The sequence below is a fragment of the Haliotis rubra genome, unplaced genomic scaffold (assembly GCF_003918875.1).
Source record: "Haliotis rubra isolate DU_JTF1 unplaced genomic scaffold, ASM391887v1 Scf85, whole genome shotgun sequence".
Lineage (NCBI taxonomy): Eukaryota > Metazoa > Mollusca > Gastropoda > Lepetellida > Haliotidae > Haliotis > Haliotis rubra.
In genome coordinates this window covers 1,201,531-1,219,026 of record NW_025767579.1, presented here as the reverse complement: position 1 = coordinate 1,219,026, position 17,496 = coordinate 1,201,531, and the positions used below count along the sequence as shown (strand labels likewise).

Here is a 17,496-nt window from a genome sequence, read left to right as displayed (position 1 = left end):
CAGTGAATGACATGATGGAAATTGTTATATGTAGTTAGAGTGACAGGCATCAATCAAGTGAAAGGAAAGCCTGCTACCAGATCCCATTAAGAACCATTTCTAACCTGGGAACCCTCAGGGCCAGGTTGTTAGCAAGTGTAAGCAATGGTACAGCAGGCCTCCGACAGATGCAACCTGTAGGAATGGCTACCAAACTTAACCAACACCATACATGAACAACCTCCCTGCACACTACTGGGCTACAACAAAGAATTTCCCAAGTGCTGGATCCTTACAGTAAAGTTACATACAAATTCAACGGGTAGGCCATAACTTTGAAGAGATAAGACTTAATCTTTCTTACTCTTTGAACAGACAATGCAACCTCATACATAACCTGTGTTTCAATCTGAAATTGCAAATGTTATGACACAAATCCACAGTTAAATGAACCCAAATCCAAGCCAATGCATTCATTCATTAGCCTCCTCCTCTGTACCTGCAAGATCGCATGTACGCTGCCCAGTTTCCTAATGAGCAACTGCCATAAAACCTTCAGACTTGATAACTCTTCATCCCCCACAGATTAGGTGGCCAAAGTTTGCTGACTCAGAGATGATTACTGCAGTTCATGACATTCACATACTTCCAAGTGTTACTCACTTGACAGAACACTTTATACCTTGTAGCATAACACGTCAACTTATGAAAAACTGCTCCAGGCTTTACTTGGGATATTTATTTATTTTTTTATTTGGGTTCATACCAACTGCAGGAATACCTCCTAAGTAAGCCATCTGGTTCATACCTATTGCAAGAATACCCCCCCATGTCAACCATCAGGTTCATACCCATTGCAGGAATATCCCTTATGTCAACCATCAGGTTCATACCCATTGTAGGAATATCCCTTACATCAACCATCAGGTTCATACCTATTGCAAGAATATCCCTTATGTCAACCATCAAGTTCATACCTATTGCAAGAATATCCCTTATGTCAACCATCAGGTTCATACCTATTGTAGGAATATCCCTAATGTCAACCATTAGGTTCATACCTATTGCAAGAATATCCCTTATGTCAACCATCAGGTTCATACCTATTGCAGGAATATCCCCTATGTCAACCATCTGGTTCATACCTATCGTAGGAATATCCCTTATGTCAACTGGTTCATTCCAGGAATATCAGGATGTAAACCATCTGGTTCATACCTACAGCAGGAATATCCCATATGTCAACCATCTGGTTCATAATTACAGCAGGAATATCCCTTATAACAACCATCTGGTTCATACCTACAGCATGAATATCCCTTATGTCAACCATCTGGTTCATACCTACAGCAGGAATATCCCTTATAACAACCATCTGGTTCATACCTACAGCAGGAATATCCCTTATAACAACCATCTGGTTCATACATACAGCAGGAATATCCCCCTTATAACAACCATCTGGTTCATACCTACAGCAGGAATATCCCTTATAACAACCATCTGGTTCATACCTACAGCAGGAATATCCCTTATAACAACCATCTGGTACATACATACAGCAGGAATATCCCCTATGTCAACCATCTGGTTCATACCTACAGCAGGAATATCCCCTATGTCAACCATCTGGTTCATACCTACAGCAGGAATATCCCTTATAACAACCATCTGGTTCATACCTACAGCAGGAATATCCCTTATAACAACCATCTGGTTCATACCTACTGCGGGTATACTCAGAATATCAACCATCTGGTTCATACCCAGTGCAGGAATACCCCTCATGTCAACTGGCTCATTTAAAACTCTCAGAAAGACATGGAGAGTAACATATGTGCAACCAGGAATGATGGATGTGCTGTCATGAGTATATTATTTCAGAAAGTTCTGAGCCCAGGTTCCCAACTGTTCGCCAAAAGAAAAAAAACATCCATATGAACTGTCTGGTTGATAACTGTCTGAGGAAAGCCATTTGACTTCTGATTGGTGTTAGTTTCAATGGACAACTAACAGCACATGTATCCATCAGGACATTATCAAACGTGATCTTTTCAAACTACTGTCATAATCTGATATAAAAGTAAATGATTGATTTTGATATTACTAAAAGGCTTCCAGCCAACTACATTAAAAGGGTTGACGATGATTGATCCTTGAGTTACAAATTAAAGAGTCAAAAGCACCTGCTGCTTTCTCTATCAAATTCGATCTCACTCGGAATATACCCTTGTTTTCAATGTATTGTAACAAGGGTAGGCTAAAGTCCAAGTTAAGATAGGACATTTATATTAAGGACAGTTACATTGGTAGTAGAATCTTTTCTTTCGAAAAGTATTTTGTTCCTGACTGTTTATTACAGTGAAGTAGGGAGTGTTTCTCATTGTTGAATATGTTAAAGGGTGGGTGGTATTGTCTGCCGAGTTCTATATTTAAATTATAGTTGCTGAATGCTGGTTTATAATGCACTCAATCACTTGGTTATATAGCCATAAGGAAGAGAGGTTTTGTTATGGATGTCAACTTCTGTATTATGAGGAACACAACGTTTCGGAGTGTATCACTTCTAAATGCCATTCAAAGACCAATGTATTATTATATGTTTTGTTGTTCATCATATATATGTGATTCATTATATATCTTGTTTATGTAGTTTATAGAATATTGTCACTGTTTCTGTATGGAACGTTTGCACAATAAATATATTTGATTTGATTTGATTTGATATACTCTAATGGTGATGTCATAATGATGTCCCCTTATACTGGAACAATTCTTAGTGATCAGTCATATATGGACGTAATTTGTAGTGGTATGTATTGCATCTTAACACAAACACAAATAAATTTCTGCTAATGTTCAATTACCAATGATTATTTATTGCTTGAAATCATAACCATGTGCAATTCATGTTGATAATGTCATTATTTGACAGTGTGAAATATTAAAAAATAATCTGTAATATATCATGGCATTTCCAACATTTTAAGTAAAACCAAAGTTTCCAGCAAAGCTTATTGGCAGGAAGGCGGCATTAAAATGTCATATTCCAAACATACCACAGAAACATGCCCTCACGGCAGTGAATGAGAGGGGAAATACCCAAAGACACTGGAAGTATAATTAAACGTGATAAGACTGACAGAGTGCAGGCATCAAAGGTTGAAGTCTGTGATGGACATGTATTTATCCTGCTGCTAACAAGTCACTCCAGGATAAACTGTACAGGAGGTCTCCCACTGCTTGTGGACATCTGGTTATAGATTCACACGAACATACTAAAATATGTTTACCCAAATGAAAAATCTCTTTCTGCATTAATGTCAAGTGAAAGTGAAAACTAGACTTGCACAAGTCTCTTAGGTCAAAATTAATAGTTTAAATGATAATTTCTCAAAAAATTTAAATAACAGATGGGTCTTTAGTCTATCTTGACTTGCCTCTTCGAAGGATAGAATTACTATACATCCACAGGCTCAGCATTCAGTACAGCCTTGGAGCAAGGCTAGTGAAAAACATGCATGCATGTTTGAGAAGGAGGCATTGAGCAAGCGATGCTATGGTTTTAATGCTGTTTATGTAGAGTCCTTGATATTGAAGGAAAGTCCTATTTCAAACAGGCTTTGGACCATTTTTGTGAAACCCTTTAGCAAAGATAATGGCACTCACAAGCCTGGAAACAACATCAGGACAAAGATGGTATCAGCACACATGACCAAAGGTTTCTGGCATGCCAAGGGGAAGGATCCTTCAAAACAAATTGTCAATAAATGTGTCATCACATGTACAAAGCATGGATATCTTATCTTCACTCCTGTCATCGGGTCCCAATTGCGCAGATCGATCCTCATGCTGTTGATCACTGGATTGTCTGGTCCAGACTCGATTATTTAGAGACTGCCCCCATAGAGCTGGAATTATTGCTGAGTGCAGCGTTAAACAAGAAACCAAGCAACCAACCAAGCAACCAACCAAACCTAATTACCGAGCACTATACACACTGATATACATATTACAGATAACCTGTAACTCCTCAAAAACATAAATGATTATTTCTTTGCATATGCTATAATTTTGTAGATAGCTGTAATAATATGACAAGGGAAATAAAAGCATATTTATATATAGATGAACCTCACTTATCTGGACGCTGGAGTTTTCTCACATTTAGTCCACAAAACATTTTACTGGATATTTGAATCTGGACAGTTACCCAATTACCCAAAATCTATAAACCTCTATTGTATAATGTTTATGATTATGTGAGTATTTTGAAAAGTCAATTCTAATCATCTGTGCACTGGTTTTCTGCCTATCTAAAGGTGATTCTGTTAGAAAGTACCCATTAATATAATTTCATAACATTTTTGTGCAAGGGTTGGAACAAATTGTATCTGACACCATTAGTATGTCAGAAATACTATATCAAAATACAGTGTTATTTTTGTTGTAGCATTTACTACATAAAAAAAAATGACCATAAGGAAGCTGGATTTCTGGATAAATTAAGCATTTCATATGGTATGGTATGAATGTTATTTCCCTCACACGTCGTAAAGTAGGCGAGGTTTATGGATACCTGGAGTCTGGATAAGTGGGGTTCTACTGTATACTGATTGAAGGAAACAAGGGAGCAGACGTAAAGCATCATTTCTAATTCAACTTAGTATGTAACACGACTTCTGATTGGTCAATGCTATAAATTTCCGACCGTATAATCAGCATATACGGTCGCAATTTGAAAAACGATTCACCAAAACCTTTGAATGTATTCCTACACAATTGGGGTAACGCTGTTTTTCAGGGCATTGCCATTTGCAGAAGCCTTTGGCCAATTAACTCCCCTATCCAGCTAAAATGGGTGGAATCTGTGTTAACAAAAGACAAAACAGTATCATAAATTTAATTTTAAGTTCAAACAACTTACTCGCAACGGGCTATTGACCCAACTCTGTTAGATCATGAAACAAGATTTATGACGTCATTATGGAGCATGACATCACCTGCTGTGACGTCATTTGACAACAGAACTGATAATGGCCCATAGTTGAGGAATCAGCAGGCAGCTCATTTCTGATTTAACTAGAGAGTGGTTTCATCATAATTCCATCCATTTTATCTATAAAACTATGATTTATTCATCATTGTCAGATTTAGTCAGTGTGCACATAATAAACATGTGGAAATTTGCAAAGGGAAGTACTTTTTCTGGCAATGGTGTAATTTCAAGGAGTGATATGATTAACCTTTGACCTAGAGGAACTTTGACCTGGTTTAAATAATGAATTTCTTTCACGAAAAAACAGCATAAAACAAGTTGAATTAGAATGGGGATAACAATACTGTGTTTGATGAATTGGGGATGTATACCGGTGGTTATATAGCCGCTAATTTCACGTTTTATCTGCTCCGCTTACGCGTCACCGATATAACTAACTTTGCAGCTATATAACCACCGGTATATGTCCCCAATTCGTCAAACACAGTACAGTTATCCCCTAAATCATAATTTACCATGGAGATAAACATAGATTGGTGAATAACTTATTACCATTATCTGTAAAAAATCTGGTCAACTTAGATGCCTTGTCAAAGCCTATACAAGTCCTTTTATCGATTTGCATGGATATGATGTTATAATGCTGGACATGACATCTTAGTTTGTCACGTCACCACAACTCCAATTCAAACTTTGTGTTGCTACACTGGGAGACTGACAGTAGTCTTAAGATAGGTGTTACTGTCACACATAAATATTTCACTAAAATGATTCTTTGTAACATGTGAACATATAACGATAAATTGTTACACATGTCTTCAGGATGATGTTCAGGATTTTATAAGCAGGACATTTATAACCACCACACCCATTCAGCTCATAAAATCCTGCACAGCATGCTACTGACTCTTGTAGCTAATAGTTCCGCATCCCGTGCTCGCACTTCACTTTGTCAATATGAAGCATTTACATAGAGTTAATTGTTGTAATCAGTTTTACTCCAAATATCCCAAGTAGACTGATTCATAAATGGAAAGTCAGCATTTCTACAAAATCCAATATCTTCAACTGTGGAACAACATAAGTGGTGAAAATCCACCTAAACCATCTAGGACCAACAACAACATGCTTCCAGCAATACAGCAACCTTCATATCACCGTTTAACAGAGGAACTTCTTTAATTGGAACAATTATCAGTCTGCTTCGGAAGATGAGCACATCAGACTCAAATTTCAAAAGTACGAAAACACACAGCTCTGAACTTTGTGCTTGAAGTTTAGGTAGAAGATATTACAAAATCTGACACATCATTGACCAAAACAATGTCCACTGCAGTGTATTTTTGTATTTTTTTCAGAACAGTTAACTTGGCTTTGCATGTGTTTGTGATAGGTGACACTGAAGGGACATTATACATGCCCTCTAGTACCACCACTAGTTAATTCAATAGACAAAGGAATTTGTTTTAGCAGAGATTTCTTATAGAAAGTATTTCTTTCCTTCACCAATTTACGTAGGTTTCACCATCACTGTTAAGATTCTAGGCAGTTTGCATCTATATAAAAACTGTTTTGTTGGATAATAGAAAATACTTTCCTTGGCATTGTGTTTTATTTGCTATCCATGTTTCAAAACAAAAGTATGCAACACACTGTTTCTGACATGTTTCGACCCATCTAATAACATAAGTGATAATCCCAACTGACAGGTTTTTGCCACCCTCAGTGAATTAAACTACCCACGATTCGTAAGAAGTAATTTCGCTGACATTTATAGAGAAAAAATACAAACATATAAAAACACCACTCCCAGCGAGCAAATGACATATCTATTGCCGGAATGGAAGTTTCCTCTTTTAAAAAATGCATATGCCTAATTCAAAAACTAAAAAAATAGTTTACCGTCAGACTGCTCCCAATTTTACAGAAGCTTGCGCTAGCACCATGCTCTGAGAAATGGCTCCCAAATGGCTCACAGAGGCAAGTTTAAAAGAAAAACGTCTTGATCATGTTTTATCCAATGACATAAAGCAAGTGAACCGTGCTCCTGAAGGGGGATTAATGGCTTTCCCTGGGTTTAATGGCAGTTCATATGATTACTTACGCAGACACAACCATCTTGGAACATTTGATGTTCAAACCAGATGTTGGTTGCACCTTCAATATTCATAACTTGGTACTTGTATAATGGATGAAATTGTTAACCAATGTGAGGAGAAGAGATAATATTTCATGTGAACTGAGGGAACCTTGAAATGATGATCAGTAGCTGATGTTCTCCCGTAATGTGAACATCAAGATAATGGCAAAACATTGAGGAAATCAAAGTAATTGAAATTGGCCAATAATAACATTGCTGTATCCCATAATAGAAACATAAACGAACTTTGCTCCGTGCATAACTTAATCATATTAACATACTGACCATTACTTTTCAAAATCGTACTGTGGATGAACTGGTAAAGGTAAATAATCTTGTCTAGTGATGTTAAATTGCAAATTTGACGTCGTTACTGACAAAGTTGTCTTCTCTTGTTCATTCATGCAAAGCGATACGATGTCGTTTTCTTACCTGCAGAAAATAAGTTTGATGAAAAAATTACCTGTAGATAAGCGAAACGAAATTCTGTAACGTACTCTGGGAGTTTCTCAGCAAACGCATAACTGGGCATACAGAGCAGAGCTTGGTTTGTTTCCCCTATTATTCAGAGTAATTAAATCGATTGTTCAATTCTACAGTCATATTTTACAATCTCCAAATACCATTTTAAAACATGCTTTTAATGAATCAATAAAGATTGCCAAACACAAAATTGGATGGTACTATAAACTCAGTTGCCTCTTAGATAAGTTTAACATCAAGGAAAGTAATCTTACTTCCTCCTCTGTACTGAAGGACCTCCAATTGAAATTTACAGACATGTTCCACTCATCTGTTCAAGATAATCCAAACACATTAAATTCAAGGAACAAACTTAGAACGTATAGAAAATTTAAATCTGAAATCAACTTTGAACCATACCTGCAACACTGCAAGATAATAAAACACCATATCCACTTCACAAAACTAAGACTGAGTGATCAAAGACTAAAAATTGAACCGGGTAGGAGAACAAGACCACCTACACCTTTGGAGGACCGTCTCTGTGATCAATGCTCTGTCCTTGAGGATGAACAACACCATTTCATGTGTTGCACTAAATATTCAGATGCAAGTAAGTCCTTATTTAACTCCCTTTCCTCTAAAATTAATAACTTTCACAGGTTTACTACCACTGAATATTTAACCTCCTTTTCAGAAATAATGATCCAAATAGTATAAAATTATTTGCTACCACATGTACAACTTTAAACAAATATAGAAGATCTGATTGTCCTAGGCCATTATTATTATTATTATTATACACATCTGTATTATTATATGTTTTGTTGCTCATCATATATATGTGATTCATTATATATCTTATTTATGTTTATAGAATATTGTCACTGTTTCTGTATAGAACGTTTGCACAAAAAATATTTGACAGTTGACAGATGTGAGAAAACTTCATATATTTTGACACAAACACAAAAGCGGTAATACATAAAAACACCCATAGCATATGGTGTATCACATGTGATTTTCATCTATAAAAAATGCTACACTGTTAGAGTTTTATAAATCGTTGTGAGATTCTGTATGATTTAACATATTAAAAAACAAGGAAAACACTGTCATTGCCATCTGTGAAATGTAACATGGTCCATCAAAACTGGGAAACAAATCTGATACTGTATTTCACACAGATGCTACAGACAGGACGAAAGGTGAACACCAAATCTGTTAGCATGTAACCTTCTTATCTGTGAAGAAACTGCCAAAAGAAATGTCCACAGCTGTCAATGTTGAAGAAATTGCCAGAATGAAATAAATCACTCACTCATGTTGATATTCTCATGCTTAACAAATCTCAAGACAGAAGGCACAGAACTCTGATACTGATGATGACGATAATGCAAAAAAGATTTCTTGTCTTTTATTTTCCCTTAACTGTTACATTCATAACTTTTGAGAACACTCCTAGTCATCATCTGTAGCCAAACCATCAACATCCCCACATGCTTGGTTGGTTAACATCGCACTCAGTGAGTGAGTGAGTGAGTGAGTGAGTGAGTTGAGTTTTACGCCGCACTCAGCAATATTCCAGCTATATGGCAGTGGTCTGTAAATAACTGAGTCTGGACCAGACAATCCAGTGATCAACAACATGAGCATTAAATCTACATAACTGGGATACAATGACATGTGTCAATCAAGTCAGGGAGCCTGACCACCCGATCCCAGTGGTTGCCCCTTATGATAAGCATGGGCTACTGAAGATCAATTCTAATGGGGATCTTCACAGGTAAACACCAAAATCAAACTACATGCTTACATCTACATCCACCCACCCCCCCCACACCAACATCCACAGCAATCACATCACACCAAAACAAATGACCTGCTTACATCTACATCCACCCCCACACACACCAACATCCAGCGCAATCACATCACACCAAAACAAACGATCTGCTTACATCTACATCCACCCCCCCACACGCCAACATCCACGCCCACAGCAATCACACCCACAATGCCACAAAGGGTACAATGTGTGATTTCCATTTCTTGTGTACACCGCTGTGATATTGCTGGAATATTGCAAAAAGCAACATAAACCGTACTTAGACACTCATTGAGCATCCACATTACCACACCATCATAAGAATTTTAACAAGCCAAAATCATATAAGACAATCCTCCCAACCCCAAAACCCAAATCTCAACTTCCTCCCCATCCCTGGCCCATCCCGACACCTCCGCAAATCCTAGAATTATCCCACCTGCAACACATATTCCTCATGATATTTACTTCTTAAACCAAAGAACAGTTTCCCCCCTATCATTTAACATGTGGCTATGCTTGAAAGAAGGGACTGTCAAAAACATTTCGGGAACATTAAACCATCAGTACTTTGTGATTTGTGTGTGACAGCAGTGTATATATACAGGAAGTTGCAGCTATTCCACAATAAACGACCCATCAGTCAGCACTTGTACAACACCAAGTTTCATCAAAGGCAATGTCTACAACTTCCAGTGTTGTCCTTTGGCAGAGATCCACCAAGAGACTTTCCGTCAACATTATAAGTGAGCCACCAAAGGCAATCTTCTTCAAAATAAATCAGCAACATGAAAAACCGTTTGTACATTCACAACCTTAAAAAATCTAACATGAACAAAACACTGGAAATGTTATCAAATGGACAATAAACAAATAGGAACTTCTTATAAATAATGTACAGCTACATTTTCATCTAAACAACAGAATTTCTGAGCTGCAAGAGTATACAATGTTGAGTCAAGGATACATAAGGGCTAAGAACAATAGGGTGCAAATGTTTCCCTCCTCCGCCCACTTGCTGGAGGCTAAACATGTTCAAATAAACACTGGTAGCTAAGCATAAGTTACATCAATTATTTCTCACCTTTCCTCAAATATCCAACGTCCCAGAAACAATACTAGCCTGATAATTGTGGTGGAGATGTGTGGCCCATCTGGGTCTGTGTAAACACACATGCTGGAGTTTTCTCTACACACAAACCAATACTGCACACTGAATATATTAGGTGTTTACTGTATATTGTTGAAGCATATTCGCTTCGGAATAATGCCATTCAGACAATTTTGGTCCTGAATGTATCGAAAATGTCCAAACACTAAGGAATTGTTGTGCGACATCACTAAATGACATCATCAGTGTTTACCTACAAACAAGACATTTTCATCTGTCATTAATAAACAAAGTTCATATTTCTTACAGCATGTACAACAATGTATCATCTGGGCCGTTAGGTATGAGGCCAGTCAATTTAATTGTCCCGTCTACTATTTATTTGGCTGCTTAAAAATTTGACAAAGTAGGGATTAAAACAAGTGTAATCAGGCAGCAGCGGAAAATTGTATTTTAAGTTTTGAATACAAATGTTGATGGAAATTAAACTTGTTCAATGATAGTTAAATAGGCAACTATATACATCTCTAATAACGCCAATAACTGGTAACAGCTCTGAATGTTGCAGACACAGATTAACACTATAGTTTTGATAGTAACTTTTAAATTGAAAAGGAGCCCCAGTGAGATGGGAAATTCAGAACCTGTGGAAATCTGGACTTGCTTCATTTAGAGCTTTAGTATTGCAGGGAGGGCTAGGCAGTCGGGAAAATAAGGTGGTTCAGAGACTGTATTGCTAGTTCATATACAACGAATGACATCAAGTAAGTCACACCTGTATGATATGAAGCATCTATATGATTGTCAGTAATATGGTGTAGAGACTAATTGACCATCCTTGAAAGTGTCAAATCAGGAATGACACCATGTGTGTTTGTGTTACATGCAAACTATCAGATGGGTTTTGGGGTGACGTTTTACAGCCATATACATCTTTGCATTAGACATTTGTCCTCAACACCTGCTTCTGTTCTGATACTTGGCCCTACATATATATTTCAGGATGTCCCACTACTGTAAGAGGATATGAATAGACTGTCCATATAACAAGATTTCCGCCATCGCCCAATGCTGACATCAACACTGAAACACCACTTGTTTGTATTCCTTTTCAGGAAAAGAAGGCCTAAACATTTAATAATCAGATTTAAAAAGAATACATATTTATCCAGATTCGCTACGAGTTATATCCCCATCAGTGTTTTAAATAACTCATGCAGCTGTTTTGTCAAGAGATTGAATGTCTGAATGTGAGATACCTCATGTACTGTTGCAGATAATGCTTCAGGTCCTTCTCAAATTTCTCCTCACTCATATTCCATGACAGTCATGCTGACAAAAAATTCAGACCTTTTGCTTCAAAGAGGTATACAGTTTCAGTTCCTTTTTCCTAAAAGGAAATATTTCTACAGGAACACAAGTAGTGAGAAGCCCCAATTCCAAGTGTCAGTACCACTGGACCTCTTGTTGGAGAGGAGTGCTGTCACCTAGGTTAGGTCCTGGTGGTTCTTGTACATAGGAGAATGCAAAGGACACATGTTCAGAGCTTATTACACATGATCCTGTGTGTATCTGGACCAAGGCTGCTCAATCTGTGATACTGAATGCTCTGATGCTAAAGAGGAATGCTGTAACATGAGGTTACATATCATTGCTAAGTAACCAGGTGTATAAGATCATCCATGTCTCCCGTCTCTGTCTGAAGGGAAAAACTACATGTATTATTACAAAGCAGTGCAGGCACCAGAGATACAGGGGTCCAAGATTTGTTTTACTCTAACTTACTGATCGCCACATATGTATTGTTGCTCTGATTCATTATATATCTTGTTTACGTAGTTTATAGAATATTGTCATAATATAAACTATTTTGTATCTTGTATCATAAAAGAGCGTGTATATCTTGCATTTACAGTGGAGTCTGAGAAGCTGCATTTCTCCTGCAGTTATCATCTCAGAACTCACAGCTTAAGATATGATTCAGTGAGAGTCAATCTCAAAAACGGCCAATTGGGCATAATTAGTATTAGAATCATTAGTGGAGTTTCAGTCGTGCCAACTTACTCCCCTCCATGTTGTTTCTCAAAAGATGATGATGCTTAGACATTTTCAAAATGTGATCTTCAGTCTACAAAAAGTTTGAAGCTCAAACCTACAGCTATTTTAGAACAACGGAAAGTCTGCAGATTGAGAATAGATGACAAACATTAGCACCATTACAGCACGGAATCACAATTTAAGAGACAGACCAACATACAGTGAACAATGCTGAAATCCTTCAGCTAACACTGGAGAATCTTGTTTCTCAGGCATCAGTAAAACATCTACACATGATGGATTCTATTTCAGTTGTAAACATAAAAAGAAAATTGTGACAGTGATGGAAAACTTTTGATAAAAAAGAGGCTGCCTGCCATCACCAACTTATACAACATAGCAAGACAAGCAACTGGTGATAGGTTTCAGTCAGTCTTACAATCACTGATACTGGTAGATACAGCATAGTTCTATTCCCAAACATGTTCAGGGCCCCGTTCCACAAAATGATCGTAGTGCTTAGATGATTGCACTCCCATTCTTTATCATAGACTTACGACTATCGTGGCGCTACGATCGCTTTGAGGAACGGAACCCAGACCTCTCAGTGCACTAGTCGCTGGAGTATCTGCCAGGAGAGCAGACGGACAGTGGTTTGATCCCCTGTCTGTCACACCAAAGATGTTGAAAGGTGATACTTGTTGTTTCCCTGCACTCAGCGTTAAAGGATATAACAAGGGCTGGTTGGCCTGGAGCCAATATACTGTGTGTGAGCGAGGTATCCATGGTAAACACATGCTATCTCAGTCAACTAACATCATATAACCATCAAGGTTATATCAAGGTAGTGGGAAAGCCTAGTGGTTAAAGCGTTTGCTCATCCTGCCGAAGACCCGGGTTTGATTCCCCACATTGGTACAATATGTGAAGCCCATGTCTGGTGTCCCCCACCGTGATATTGCTGGACTATTGCTGAAACGGCATAAAACCATACTCACTCACTCGCTCACGGGACAAGTACACTCAGTTACACACTCACTTGCACATACGTCGTCGATATGTTAAACCCCATTTCACATTGCCTGTCTGCCATTTTAGCTGACTGCCATTTTGTGACATGTAACACACCATGATTGCTGATACTGGAAGATATGTAGCACAATGTTATAGTTCCATACACTTTTCATTGAGAGTCAGTGGAAAACCTTGGCCATGTGTACTAGTTGTGTATGACAAGCATTTTTTTACTTGGTAGCTTTATGGTTCTTCAAGTGCACATGTCAAATGTCAAAGTATAGTTTGGCTAAATGAACAAGTCTCCTTACCAGTCTTGTGAACTATTCTCTTCCAAGAACATGAAGAATATCTCACTCGAATACAAGCACAAAACCTCTTTCCATAACCATGACAAATCTAAAAGCAGAGTCCTAGATATGATTGTGATAATATCATAAGCTACTTTTTATATATAACTATTAAACATGAAGACATGACACTTTTATGGACATCAACTTCTTTGAGCAAAGAAGCTGTTATCCATAAAGGCGTCATGTTTTCACAGTTCCAACTTCACAGACCTTTTTATGTATTGTACATCAAAGGTGATGCATTCTAATTGATTAAAAACAACAAAACACTTTCCACAGAAGTCTCTGCCAAGACTAAAAGCAGACACCATTGTAAGATTTTGGCTTGGTCAGGAGCAAGTGTTTATGTATCGGCTTGACAGAGTGATGATACAAGGTGTTTGTGAAAAGGTAAGGGTATTCTTTCCCACCAGTGACACTCATCACAAACACATGCAAAGGCAAGTCAACTGTTCAACTGAACAAACAAACACGGGAACATAGTTTATCAGATTGCACCAGACATGCTTTTTTTTAAACTGATGTGTTAAATATCCAATGTCTACCATACCACATTTGAAAACCTGTACTGAGCCCTAAAACATAGCGGCTGTTGTGGAGAACTGTGTTTGTAAACATAGAATATTCGCGTGCGTTTATGTTTCAAACAAACGAACATTCGCGCAAACACAATGAACTTCTCGGAAGATTTTATTGCGTGAAACACGTGGAGTTGAACCTGCACGAGGTTTCTTCGATAGCAGTTTTCAACATATCTGATAGAACTTCGGACATTAGCGGTCGTGCTTCGACGAACTGACCAATAATAGTTTTTCGTTATAGTCAATGAATAGAGTACTATCTGTATACATATGTGCAAAACAAAACAGTGTATTATCTGTATACAAATGTGCAAAACAAAACAGAATTAAAGTTGAAATAGATTAGTCACAGTTTTGAAATATTTATTTATAGAACACTGCGTAACAGCGGCCTTGATAAAACAACTTTTGAACAAAAGTGTAATGACGCTCCTTGAAATCTTCCCGAAAGTGCAACCATGATTGTACCTCAAAAGTTGTGAACAGTGGACACCAGAGACTGGAGCTGTTGGACCACATGAAGGGAAGTAACCTTATTGTACAAAAATGAAAATTTAAAATACATAAAAACAGACACCTAGTCACAGATTTGAGTGTCCAAATTTTCTAATGAAATTGTATAAGAATACAGATACTCATCAACAGTTGGTGTGTCACCCGATAAACACTACATTCGTTACCAGGTTACCGAAAGTAATGACTATTGTTCTTCTAAATTCAAACTTGTTCAGGATTAATTTATTCAAATCAGAAGAAAAACTGAGCGACAGTATAATACTAACTGAACAAAATTCCATACTTTAATATTCTGTTGAATGAATTCAGGAAACACAACCAGGTGTTAATTCTGTCCCCTTTGATGACAACACTAGGGGAATAGCATGTTAAGTCAAGTCAAAGCTTGAGAATAATCAGTCTTGGTTCTCACCTGACACAGATTCCACTGAGCATAACAGCCAAACAGTGATGAAACTTACATGAATGGATCACTCAAAATCAGTGATGACACCAGGTGTTTGCTAAAAGGGTAAGCATATCCTGCAACACCACTCACCTAATGCAGAAAAATGTAAGTGTTTGTTGCCTAGTGTCAAAGTCAGCAATAGTCCTGCAATACGAATGCAGTCTGTAAACAATCAAATCTTATATTTCACAGTCACCCATCCCTAGGTATTCTGGGTTACACTTTTGTTCCAAAGCAACCTAGACTTCTTGTAATAACTTAATGTTGCAGGTAGTCAGGTTCTGTGACTTGGTTGATTGGTTTTGCGTGAGTGAGTGAGTGAGTTTTGTTTTACGTCACACTCAGCAATATTCCAGCTACATGTATATAGCGGCAGCCTGTACATAATCAAGTCTGGACCAGACAATCCAGTGATCAACAGCAGGAGCATCGATCAGTGTAACTGGGAACCCTTGACATGTGTCAACCAAGTCAACGAGCCTGACCACCCGGTCCCGTTAGTTGCCTAACGACACGCATGGGTTACTGAAGATCAATAATCTAACCTGGACCTTCACGGGTCCAGGATTCATGGGTTAGTTTTGATAGCACAGACCATTGCTCCTAACATCAATCACTGGATTGCCTGGTCCCGACTCAATTAAGTTATAATTTCCTTTATATTACTGTGTGCAATGTGCAACAGATCAGATGTAGCAATTAGTCCAGAATGCTTTCAGATATGAACTGTATTTCTATAAATTATGTGTCTACAGTCATGTAAATCACTCCCCTTAGCTCCCACTATGAAACTGTATACATACACTAACAGAAGCAGTGTTTGATATTGTTCTCAGTTAACAGTCAGTTCAGACTGTCCTTGTGGGGTGGGAATTTTCTACCAGAAAAAAACCCATAACCTTTTCATATATTCCATTGCATTATCACTGCCTGACAATCTAATCTTACAAAAATACATACAATGGCAGGAACAAATTGAAATTGTGACAACATCAGCATGTGTGTGTCATCCTACACAACTTGGCTTTGACTCCAACTGCCATTCTGACAGTCACATAGTCACACACCCTAGCATGTATAGCCCATCTCCAGCATCAAGAACAATGCTCCACCTATAGACATGTGACAACACAATCTTCACCAACATACAAACAAAATCTGTTGTTTCCCACTTATGTTGCAGCACACACTCGAACATGGGGAGGCCGACATTCCCAGCTGGTGCCTGCATACTACAGGAATATATTTCAGAACACCACATTGCCGGCTGAGAAATCCATTTAACTTTCAGTAAGTCAAAAAGATACCCCTTACAGAAGGAGGAGGGGAGTTGCAGCCAGGCAGGGGTTCACGCTCCAGTTTATCGGGTCAACCCATGCTCTAAACTTTCACAGACACACTGTTAGATGTTCACACTTACCTGGTTTGCAAAGCTTGGGATCACTGGTGTATCCTAAATCCAAAACATGACCAGTCTGATGTGGTGTAAAAATGGCTACACTGAGTTGTATTTTTGTGTGGAGCACTTGGCAGTGAACTCTAGGCTTACTCCCTTGGGCCAAATTGGTGTCAGATTTCTTGCAGTCTAGCATTAGGATGGTTAGCAGTGCATCTGATCCCCTTCTCTCACAGATAGGGGGTCAGGGTGGGGAGGGAGGGGGGCCACTTTCGCATATATCACCACCTGAGATAGGGAGTGGTCCATCCATGTGACTAACGCTAAACGTGTGTAATTATTTTCTGAACTAACAGAATACACCATTGTATGTTTCTATTCTTAACACAAAGGGACAATTTACAGAAATGATGTGATTAACAGAAAATACAATATGAGCACGGCAACATATGTATGGAAAGAGAAGCCTTTAACCAAAGTGTTGTAGAAGTATTTGATTAATCAGTTTCCATTGGGACAGATTGATGTAACAAGTTGCCAAAATGAAAAAAGAACTTCTGAATTTTTTAGCATCGGTGATTAAAGAAATAAAGGATTGTCAAATCCTATGCAAGAATGAAGATAAAAAGTTC

The 17,496-nt window shown here is 38.0% G+C and overlaps 1 protein-coding gene across 1 annotated transcript in view; it reads right to left on the bottom strand.

Moving 5' to 3' along the window:
* Positions 1 to 17,009, bottom strand: part of LOC124262687 (zinc finger protein GLI4-like) — a 124,968-nt gene extending 107,959 nt beyond the window's left edge. Inside the window, exon 1 of the mRNA XM_046697202.1 lies at positions 16,889 to 17,009. The gene's annotated coding sequence lies outside the window, so the exon portion shown is untranslated. The remainder of the gene's footprint in view (positions 1 to 16,888) is intronic.
* Positions 17,010 to 17,496: the final 487 nt, after the last annotated feature.